This window comes from Phacochoerus africanus, chromosome 7, assembly GCF_016906955.1.
Source record: "Phacochoerus africanus isolate WHEZ1 chromosome 7, ROS_Pafr_v1, whole genome shotgun sequence".
Taxonomy (NCBI): Eukaryota; Metazoa; Chordata; class Mammalia; order Artiodactyla; family Suidae; genus Phacochoerus; species Phacochoerus africanus.
The window spans coordinates 59,426,322-59,439,345 of NC_062550.1; positions in this window are offsets into that span (position 1 = coordinate 59,426,322).

Sequence of the window (13,024 nt, forward strand, 5' to 3'; positions counted from 1 at the left end):
GGTGTGGCGCTAATAAGCCAAAAAGACAAAAATAAAAATATAAAATAAGCTACAGTGTAAGTTTTTGTATAAGTTTTTGTCAATTTAAATATTCTGTTAAAACTACAAGATATTTTATGTAGGCATCATGGTAAGGAAAAAGAAAAATTCCTATAGTAAATACATAAAAGATAAAGAAATCAAAGCATTAGCTACAGAAAACTATCAAATCACAAAGGAAGACAGTGAGAGGAAGAACAGAAAAAAGGAAATACAGAATAGCCAGAAAATAAGAAAATGGCAAAGTAAGTCCTAACATATCAACAATTACTTTATTTTTTGTTTTATTTGTTTGTTTTTTGCTTTTTAAGGCTGCACCCTTGGCATATGGAGGTTCCCAGGCTAGGAGTCAAATTGGAGATACGAGTGGGTCAATTAACAAGAAAATATAACAATTGAAATATATATTCACCTAGCACCAGAGCATCTAAATACATAAAGCAAATATGAAGAAAACTGAAGGGAGAAAGACGAGAATACAATAATAATAGACTCCATTACCTACTTTCATCAATAGACACATCATCCAGATAGAAAAATTTAAAAAGTGACATTGCTCTTGACTAAGTTTTTGACCAAATTAACCCAACAGACATATATAGAACATTCCAACAAATACCAGCAGAAGACACATTCTTCTGAGAAATTTCATGTGTTAGGCTACAAACAAATCTGAACAAATTTGAGGGTATTGAAATCATATAAAATATCTTTTTCTGAACACAGTGGTATGAAACTAAAAATAAAATGAGGAAAACTGGGAAATTCACAAATAAGTAGACATTAAAATACACACCCCTGAAAAACTAATAGGTCAAAGAAGAAATAAAAGGCAAATAAAAAATATTTTAAGACAAACAAAAATGGAAAATCAATTTACTAAAACGTGGTATGCAGCAAAAGCACTTCTAAGAGGGAAATCCTTAGTGATAAATGCCTGCAGTAAGAGACAAAAGAGATGTCAAATAAGCTAACCTTAAACCTGAGGGAAATGGGACAAGTTAGTGGAAGGAAGGAAATAACCAATAAATGAAATAGAGACTATATAAACAATAAAAAAAGATCAATGAATCTAAGAGTTGCTTTTTTTTTTTTAAAGATAAGTCTGTTGCTAACATCATATTCAATGGTGAAAAGTTGAAAACATTTGATCTAGGTTCAGGAACAAGACAAAGATGCTTATTTTTGTCATTTCTATCCAACATAATATTGGAAGTTCTAGAGAGAACAATAAAGAAAAATAAAATACTAAGTAAATGATGTCCAAATCAAAAAGGAAAAGATAAAATTATATCTGTTAACAAGAGACAAGATCTTATATACATAAAATCCTAAAAATTTCACACACAAAAAAATTGGGAATAAATGCATAAAGTTTCACTGTATGTATTCTGACTTCCCACCCACCAAACCAGCCTGCATGCCCACGTGGTCACGCCCCAGAGCACTGGCACGTGTCAAGCAGGTATCTTAGCTCTCCTCATCATTCATTATGTGCATGGGCAGCAGCATTGGAGCCCCAGAATCAAGTGATATTCTCAAAGATTTGGTGGGAGTGATGGGATCTGAAGTGAAATTCTGATGGCTTAAGGACAACAAGAAACACAGGCATCATACCCCACAAACTCTTTAAGTTCTCTGTCTTCCTTGTCATTTCCAAAGGCCATGGAATGACAGTCCTAAGCCAGTGGCTTCACCAGGGAAACATTAAAAAATACCAATGCCCAAGATGGGATTAATATGATGGAACAGAAGGACTGGAGCATAACTTCTCTCATGAAAACAATAAAATTACAACCAAATGCTGAGAAAAATTCAACCAAATGGACTGGAAACCTTCAAAAAGATATCGTACTTGAGAAGACAAAGAGAAAGCCACATCAAGAGGTAAGAGGGTAATTACATAATATAAGCAACCCCATACCTCCTGGGTGGGAAGCCCCAAGGACTGGAAAGTAACTGTATCAGAGAGACTCACCTACAGGAGTGAAAGTTCTGAGCCCCATGTCAAGTCCCCAAGCCTGGGGATCTGGCATAGGTAGAAAGAGCCCCTGAGGCATCTGGCATTGAAGGCCAGTGGGTCTTATGCACAAGAGTTCCACAGGACTGGGGGAAATGGAGACCCCATTCTTAAAAAGCACACACAGATTTTCACGTGAACTGGATCCCAGGGCAAAGCAAAGTCTCCATAGGAATCTGGGTCAGAACTGACTGCAGGTCATGGAGGATCTCCTGGGAAAACAAGGGGTGACTGTGAATTCTTGCAGGGGAAGGACATTGGAAGCAAAACTCTTGGGAATATTCAGCAGTGTACCTTTCTCTGGAGGTGGCCATTTTGGGAAAATCTGGCCTCACACATCAACGCTGAGAAGCCTCAACTCAAGCAATAATCCAGGGGGATCAGAGCCCCACCCATCAGTAAAAAGGCTGCCTAAAGACCTGCGGGCACACAGCCACCTCTAATCTCATCCAGAATCAAAACCCCACCCACTAGAGGGATAGAAATTGGCTCCACCTACTAGTAGGCAGGCACCAATCCCTCCCATCAGGAAGCCTACAGCAAGGACCCATACCAACTTCAGCCACAAGGAGGGCAGACACCAGAAGGAAGAGAGGTTACAGCTCTACTGTCTGCAAAAAGGTCACCACACCAAAAACCTATAAAAATGAAAAGACAGAGAACTATAACTCAGATAAGGGAGAAAGAACAAACCCCAGAAAAACAGCTAAGTGATCAGGAGATTCTCAGCCTCCAGGAAAAAGACTTTAGACCGTTCATGCAGAAGATGATGCAAGACATTGGAAAAAACCTGGAGGCAAAGGTGGATAATCTTCAGGAAACACTGAGCAAAGAAATACAAGACATAAAACTTAAGCAAGAAGAGATGCAAAATATAATAACCGAAATAAACAATTCATTGGCAGCAGCCAACAGCAGAATACAGGAAGCAGAAGAACGAATAAGCGAGGTGGAGGACAGATTAGTGGAAATCATGGATGCAGAACAGAAAAGAGAAAAGAGACTGCAAACAAATGAAGAGAGTCTCAGAGAACTCTGGGACAACGTTAAATGCACCAACATCCATATTATAGGGGTGCCAGAAGGAGGAGAGAGAGAGAAAGGGACAGAAAAAATATTCCAAGAGATAGTAGCCAAAACCTTCCCTAACAGGGGAAAGGAACCACTCGCTCAAATCCAGGAAGTGCGATGAGTACCATATAAAATAAACCCAAGGAGGAACACCCCTAGACACGTGTTAATCAAACTGACCAAAATTAAAGACAAAGAGAAAACATCGAAAGCAGCTAGGGAAAAGAAACAAATAACATACAAGGGAACCCTGATAAGGTCACTGGCAGATTTTTCGGCAGAATCTCTGCAGGCCAGAAGGGAGTGGCATGATATACTCAACGTGATGAAAGGAAAAAAGGCTTCAACCGAGATTACTTTACCCAGCAAGGCTCTCATTCAGATTTGAAGGAGAAATCAAAAGCTTTGCAGATAAGCAAAAGCTAAGAGAATTCAGCACCACTAAACCAGCTTTACAACAAATACTAAAGGAACTTCTCTAGGCAGCAAAGAAAAGGCCACAACCAGAAACAAAAATACCACAAACGACAAGACTCACCAGTAAAGGCATGTATACAGTAAAGATACAAAGTCATCCATGCACAATTATGCTGCCAAAATCAGAAATCATGAGAAGAGGTGGGTACAAATGCATGGCAGTGGAGATGTACTCGCAATTAAGAGACCAACAACTTAAAACAATCTCGTATATATAGAGACATACCAAAACATCAGAGTAACTGCAAACCAGAAATCTACCACTGATACACAAACAAATAAGGAAAATCAACTCAAATACAACACTAAAGATAGGCACCAAACCACGAGAGGAGAGAACAAGAGAAGAAGGGAAGAAAAAAGAGCAACAGAAACAAATCCAAAACAATTAATAAAATGGCAATAAGAACATAGATACCAATAATTACCTTAAATATTAATGGACTAAATGCTGCAACGAAAAGACACAGACTGGCTGAATGGATACAAGAACAAGGCCCATATATATGCTGTCTTTAAGAGACCCACTTCACGTCTAGGGACACATACAATTTGAAAGTGAGAGGATGGAAGAAGATATTCCATGCAAATGGGAATGAAAAGAAAGCTGCAGCAGCAATACTCATATCAGACAAAATAGATTTTAAAATGAAGACTATTTTAAGGGACAAGGAAGGACGCTACATAGTGATCAAAAGATCAATCCAAGAAGAAGATATAACAATTTTATTTTATTTTAAATATCTACACACCCAACATAGGTTCACCACAATATATAAGGCAACTGCTAACAACCTTAAAAGAACAAATCAACCATAACCCAATAATAATAGTGGCGGATTTAACCCCCCACTTAAGCAATGGACAGATCATCCAGAAAGAACATCAATAACGAAACACAGGCCCTGAGAGGCATTAGACCAGATATCAATAGATATTTATAGGACATTCCATCCAAAAGCAACAGAATACACCTTCTTCTCAAGTGCACATGGAACATACTCGAAGATTGATCACATCCTGGGCTACAAATCCAACCTCCGTAACTTTAAGAAAATTGAAATCATATCAAGCATCTTTTCAAACCACAACACTATATGACTGGAAATCAACAAGGAAAAAATTTCAAAAAACACAAACACGTGGGACTCAACAACATGCTACTAAACAACCAATGGATCACTGAAGAAATCAAAGAGGAAATTAAAAAATACCAAGAAGCAAATGACAACAAAGATATGACAGTCCAAACCCTATGGGAGGCAGCAAAAGCCGTTCTAAGAGGAAAGTTTATAATACTACAAGCCCACCTCAGGAACCAAGAATACACTCAAATAAACAAGCTAACATTACATCTAAAGCAGCAAGAGAGAGAACAGACAAGACCTAAAGTTAGTAGAAGGAAGGAAATCATAAAGTTCAGAGCAGAAAGCAATGAATTAGAAACAAAGAAAACCATAGCAAAGATCAATGAAACGAAAAGCTGGTTCTTTGAAAAGATCAACAAAATTGATAAAGCCTTAGCCAGACTTATCAAGAACAACAGAGGACTCAAATCGATAAAGTTAGAAATGAAAAAGGAGAAGTAACAATGGACATCACAGAAATTCAAGGGTTCACAAGAGACTACTATATGCAACCATACACCAATAAAATGGAAAACCTAGAAGAAATGCAAAAATTCTTAGGAAAGTACAATCTTCCAAGACTAAACCAAGATGCAATAGAAAAGGTGAATGGACCAATCACAAGTACTGAAAATGAAACTGTGATTTACAAACTTCCAACCAACAAAAGTCCAGGACCAGATGGCTTGACAGGTGAATTCTATCAAACATTTAGAGACAAGCTAATACCTCTCCTTCTGAAACTATTCCAAAAACTTGCAGAGGAAGGGACACTCCCAAACTCTTTGTGTGAGGCCACCCTGATACCAAAACCAGACAAAGATACCACAAAAAAAGAAACTACAGGCCAATTTCACTAATGAACATAGATGCAACAATCCTCAACAAGATACTAGCAAACTGAATCCAACAATACATTTAAGAGATTGTACATCATGACTAAGTGGGATTTATCCCAGGGATGCAAGGATTCTTCAATATCCACAAATCAATCAGTGTGATATACCACATTAACAAACTGAAGAATAAAACCCATGTGATCCTCTCAACAGATGCAGAAAAAGCCTTTGACAAAAATCCAACACCCATTTCAGATAAAAACCCTTCAGAAAGTGGGCATAGATGCAATCTATCTCAACATCATAAAGGCCGTAGATGACAAACCAACAGCCAACATCATTCTCAATGGTGAAAAGCTGAAAGAATTCCCACTGAGATCAGGATCAAGACAAGGATGTCTGCTCTCACCACTACTATTCAACATAGTTTTGGAAGTCCTTGCAAAGCAATCAGAGAAGTAAAAGAAATCAAAGGAATCCAAATTGGAAAGGAAGAAGTTAAACTATCACTATTTGCAGATGACATGATTCTATAGCTAGAGAATCCTAAAGAATCTACCAGAAAACTGTTAGAGCTCATCCATGAATTTGGCCGTCACAGAATACAAAATTAATATACAGAAATCCCCTGCATTTCTATATACGAACAATGAAATATCAGAAAGAGAAATTAGAGAAGCAATCCCATTAACCATCACATAAAAAAGAATGAAATACTTAGGAATAAACCTACCTAAAGAGACAATTGGAGTTCCCATCATGGCTCAGTGGTTAACAAATCTGACTGGAAAACATGCGGGTTCAATCCCTGGCCTTTCTCAGTGGGTTAAGGATCTGTCATTGCTATGAGCTGCGGTGTAGATTGCAGACGCAGCTCACATCCCACATTGCAATGGTTCTGGCATAGGCCAGCAGCTTAAGCTCCAATGGACCTGTAGCCTGGGAATCTCCATATGCCACAGATGCAGCCCTGGAAAAAGACCAAGAGACCAAAAAATAAAATAAAATAAAATAAAAATAGAGAGAGACAAAAGACCTATACTCTGAAAACTATAAGGCACTGATGACAGAAATCAAAGATGACACAAACAGAAAGATATACAATGCTCTTAGATTGGAAGAGTCAATATCATCAAAATGACTATGCTACCCAAGGCAGTCTACAGATTCAATGCAATCCCTATCAAATTACCAAGGACATTTTTCACAGAACTTGAACACAATATTTTAAAGTTTGTTTGGAAGCACAAAAGACCCAGAATAGCCAAAGACATCCTGAAAAAGAAAAGTGGAGCTGGAGGATTCGGGCTCCCTGACCTCAGACTTACTACATAGCAACAGTCATCAAAACCATAGGGTACTGGCACAAAGACAAATGGATCAGTGGAACAGGACAGAAAGCCCAGAATTAAACCCATGCACCTACAGCCAACCAATCTATGACAAAGGAGGCAAGAATATACAATGGAGAAAAGACAGCTTGTTCAATAAGTGCAGCTGTGAAAACTGGACAGCCACATGGCAAAGAATGAAATTAGAACACTCCCTAAGCCCATACACAAAAATAAACTCCAAATGGATTAAAGACTTAGATATTAAGACCATATACTATAAAACCCTTAGAAGAAACCATAGGCCAAACTCTCTGACATAAACGACAGCAACATCTTCTCAGATCTACTTCTTAGAGTAATGACGGTAGAAACAAAAATAGACAAATGGGATTCAGTTAAACTTAAAAGTATCTGCACAGCAAAGGAAACCCTAAACAAAATGAAAAGACAACCCACAGAATGGGAGAAAATCTTTGCAAGTGAATCCACTGACAAGGGATTAATCTCCAAAATTTATAAACACCTCCTACAGCTCAATACCAACAAAACAAACAACCCCATCAAAAAATGGCCAGAAGATCTAAACAGACAGTTCTCCAAAGAAGACATATGTCTGGCCAAAACACACATGAAGAGATGTTCAACATCACTCATTATTTGAGAAATGCCAATCAAAACCACTATGAGGTGCCACTTACACCAGCCAGAATGGCCATCATCCAAAAGTCTACACACAATAAGTGCTGGAGATGGTTTGGAGAAAAAGGAACCCTAGTACACTGTTGGTGGGATTGTCAGTTGGTGCAACCACTGTGGAAAACAGTATGGAGATGCCTCAGAAAACTAAACATAGAACTCCCATTTGATCCAGCAATCCCACTCCTGGGCATCTATCCAGAGAAAACCATGACTCAAAAAGACACATGTACTCCAATGTTCATTGCAGCACTATTTGGAATAGGCAAGACACGGAAACAACCTAAACATCCATTGACAGAGGAGTGGATCAAGAAGATGTGGTATATATACAATGGAATTTTACTCAGCCATTAAAAGGAAAGAAATACTGGCATTTTTAGCAACATGGATGGACCTAGAAATTACCATGGTAAGTGAAGTCAGTCAGACAATGAAACACCAACATCAAATGTTATCACTTACATGTAGAATCTTAAGAAAGGACACAATGAACTTCTTTACAGAACAGATAATGACTCACAGACTTTGAAAAACTTGTGGTTTCCAAAGGAGATAGGTTGGGGCCTGAGAGGATGCACTGGGGGTTTGGGATGGAAATGCTATGAAATTGGGTTGTGATGATCACTCTACAACTATAAATGTAATCAATTCATTGATAAATATAAAAAATGAAGTAACAATAAAAAATAAAGTAACTTGTTGAAAAAAAAGAAAGACTGAATTGTGAAGAACTACAAAATCAGACGTACATATGTAGGTCAAAATGAATAAGCAAACAGGCTCATTGGAAAAAAATTGGCAAGCTAAGTGGAAAAACTCAGTAGTTTCAGAGTGCTCTGAAGATAAAAATTGGAGACAAACACTTTCCAAATTGTTGAAGCCCTGGTAAACTCTTCTCGTTGTGAAACCTAGAAAGACTGTACTTAAAAATAAGAACAAATTTGATATGGAACCAGGCTCAATTGTTTCAATATCTCCTGTTTATTTTTTACCTAATGTCCAAAAGAAACAAATTTATTTGTGGGAGAATACAACATATGTGTCATTATTTTTGTATAAATTGATTAACTTTCAAAAAAAATTACTAGAACTGGCAAGAAGTATGATCAAATGAAAGCAAAACTAGACAAATGAAACAGATAATTCAAATATTAGCTTTTAAAATTACCACAATTAACATGTTTAAGGCCACAAATTAAAGGGAATTTCAGCAGAATCTTGCATATACAATAGTATACACAGCCCTTGTAAGACATTTGGTCTTGTACAAAACATCTTTAACAACATCTAGTCCATGTAAAAGGTCCTTGAAATTTTGCTTTGCTCAAAATATCCATGAGCGTATTTGGTCCATTTCATATGGACAAGGTCCATTTTGAAAGGACAAGATGTTCTGCTAATCAGGTAAAGAAAATTCAAAATTGGATCTTTTTGGTTTGCAAAAATAAAATAAACTTAAGAACTTAGAAAACAGATTTAACAACAGATTTAGCACCTCAAAACAATGCTTATTGAAATGGAGGACAAATCAACAAATCCTGGAAAATAAAAGATAGAAAAAGATTGGAAAATACTGAAAAGAAGATATATGACACATGAGATATGATAGCATTATTGAATATATCATGGGATTTCAGTCCTATTGGAAAAGACAAAGTGGAATGGGGGAAGAAACAGTATTTCAACGGAAATTGACTTAAACATTTTCAAACTGATAAAAGGTATCAAGCATGATGAATGAAAAGAAATACACCCACAGCCACAGCACTGTAAACTGACTACTAACCCCAGAAATATCCCAATGAAAAACACAGAAAGATGGAGTTCCAATCATGACTAGTGGTAAGGAGCCCAACTATTAACCATGAGGATGTGGGTTTGATATCTGGCCTTGCTCAGTGGGTTAAAGGATCCGGTGTTGCCATAAACTGTGTTGTAGGTCACAGACATGGCTCAGATCCTTCGTTGCTGTGGCTGTGGGGTAGGCCAGCAGCTCCATCTCTGATTTGACCCCTAGGCCAGGAACTTCCATATGCCATGGGTGTGGCCCTAAAAAGACAGAAAAACAAAAACAAAAACAAAAAAACAGAGAAAGATGCATAACATTTTTAGAGGAGCAATGATATGATGGAGAGGAGATTTTTCAAGAGATAGAAAATACAATGAAATTGAAGCTTTAACATCCTAGTAAAATCACTGCCAACAAAAATCCACTTTGGAGTTTTTATCTTCAAAGAGGAAGGTGAAAAATGGTCTTATACAAATAAAATTAGTACAGATATAATTGGTTGCCCTCAGGCCCAAACTGAAAGAAATGCTAAAGAAAGATATTCAGGAAAAGAAAAATGATCAAGGAGGTAAAAGATTTATACACTGAGAACTATAAAATGTTAATCAAGGAAATTAAAGAAGATCCAAAGAAACGGAAAGATATTCCATGCTCCTGGGTTGGAAAAATTAATATTGTAAAAATGGCCATACTACCCAAAGCAATCTACAGATTCAATGCAATCCCTATCCAATTACCCAGGACATTTTTCACAGAATTAGTACAAATAATCCAAACATTTATCTGGAACCACAAAAGACCCAGAATTGCTAAAGAAATCCTGAGGCTCAACAACCAAGCAGGAGGCATAACTCTCCCAGACTTCAGACAATGTTACAAAGCCACAGTCATCAAGACAGTGTGGTACTGGTACCAAAACAGACATACAGACCAGTGGAACAGAATAGAGAACCCAGAAATAAACCCAGACACCTGCAATCAATTAATCTTCGGCAAGGGAGGCAAGAATATAAAATGGGAAAAAGACAGTCTTTTCACCAAGAAGTGCTGGGAAACCTGGACAGCTGCATGCAAATCAATGTAACTAGAACACACCCTCACACCATGCACGAAAATAAACTCAAAATGGCTTAAAGACTTAAACATAAGACAGGACACCATCAACATCCTGGAAGAGGACATAGGCAAAACATTCTCTGACATTCATCTTACAAATGTTTTCTCAGGTCAGTCTCCCAGAGCAACAGAATTAAGAGCAAAAGTAAACCAATGAGACCTAATCAAACTGACAAGTTTTTGCATAGCAAAGGAAACCAAAAAGAAATCAAAATGACAACTTACAGAATGGAGAAAATAGTTTCAAATGATGCAATTGACAAGGGCTTACTCTCTAAAATATACAAACAACTTATACAACTCAACAGCAAAAAAGCCAAGAAGCCAATGGAAAAATGGGCAAAAGACCTGAATAGACATTTCTCCAAAGAAGATATATAGATGGCCAACAAGCACATGAAAAAATGCTCAAGATCCCTGATTATTAGAGAAAAACAAATCAAAACTACCATGAGATACCACCTCACACCAGACAGAATGGCCATTATTAATAAATCCACAAATAACAAGTGCTGGAGGGGGTGTGGAGAAAAGGGAACACTCCTGCACTGTTGGTCGGAATATAAATTGGTACAACCACTATGGAAAACACCTTAGAAAACTGTACGTAGAACTACCATATGACCTAGCAGCCCTACTCTTGGGCATATATCCAGACAAAACTTTCTTGAATAAGACATATGCACCCATATGTTCATTGCAGCACTATTCACAATAGCCAAGACATGGAAACAACCCAAATGTCCATCGACAGATGATTGGATCAGGAAGAAGTGGTATATATACACAATGGAATACTACTCGGCCATAAACAAGAACAAAATAATGCCATTTGCAGCAACATGGATGGAACTAGAGACTCTCATGCTGTGTGAAGTCAGTCAGAAAGAGAAAGCCAAATACCATATGATATCACTTATATCTGGAATCTAATATGTGGCACAAATGAACCCCTCCACAGAAAAGAAACTCATTGACTTGGAGAATAGACTTGTGGTTGCCAAGGGGGAGGGGGAGGGAGCAGGATGGATGGGGAACTTGACGTTAATAGATGCAGACTATTGCCTTTGGAATGGATAAGCGATGAGATCCTGCTCTGTAGCACTGGGAACTATGTCTAGTTGCTTCTGATGGATTATGATAATGTGAGAAAAAAGAATCTATACATGTATGTTTAACTGGATCACCATGCTGTACAGTAGAAAATTGACAGAACACTGCAAACCGACTATAATGAAAAAAAAATTATGCATATTAAAAAATGATGCTAGATTTATACATAGAAATAAAAGAAAGAATAAAGATCACTAGAATCCAAAATCACCTAGGTAAACTTAATTAGATATTGAGTCCTTAAAGGCTATGTGGTTTTTAAACATATGCAGATTTAAAATACTTTAAATGATAGCATAAAAAAGTGTTAAGGACTTTGAATTGTCTGGAAAGTGATATAAAAACTAGTTTAAGGTAGACAAATGCACATTGCTGTGAGGTCACTAAATGATAACAATTTTTAAAAATTGTTATTTCCCCAATACAATTTTTTTCTTCCTGTACAGCATGGTGACCCAGTTACACATACATGTATACATTCTATTTTCTCACATTATCATGCTCCATCATAAGTGACTAGACTTATTCCAGTTTTTAATATTAAGAATGCAAAAAAAGAAGTACAAATTAAAGTTAGTAAAGTGGTTTAAAAAAAGAAAAATAATGATGAAAATTAAAATTGAAGAAATAGTAGGCAACACATTCAAAGACTGATTTTTTGAAAAAAGTAATATAACTAATAAACTGCTAGTAAGACTGCTCCATAAGAGACTGGAAGCACAAATTAATAATCAAAGGATTGAGAAAGAAAACATTACCACAGATCCTCTAGATAACCACAACAATGATAAGTGGATGTTATCAAAAAAAGTATGCCAATACTTTTGATAAGATGGAAAAAATAAAATTATTTTAAAAACACAATCAGATAAACTAACACAAGAATAAAAATTTAAAAATACAATTAGTGCTGCATCTACTTAAAAAATTGAAACTTTATTAAGAAACTCTTCAACAAATAGAATTCCACAAACAATCATTTCACAAATGACTTCTGCCAATGAGCAAGAAATAAATACTTTTAGAATAAGGAAGAAAAAGAAATAAAGGTCAAATTATTTAGATGGCCAGGATAGTCCTAATACTAAACTCTGTCAAAAGTATTAGAAGAAAAGAAAAATTTTATACCAATATCACTTGAAAACATATGTAAAAATATCCTTACCAAAATATAGTCTATCCTCATTATTTATAGGTTTTGTGTTTATGAATTTGCCTACTGGCTAAAACTTATTTGTAACTTCAGATCAATAATGAAGGTGCTTTCTATGTTATTTGCATGCATGCATATGCACAGAGCAGCCAAAAAGTTAAGTCACCAGATGACCATGGTCTCAGCTGAGAGCAAACAAGGTGCTGTTGGGCCTTCTAGTTTCAGCTTTCATACTGTAATAATGTGT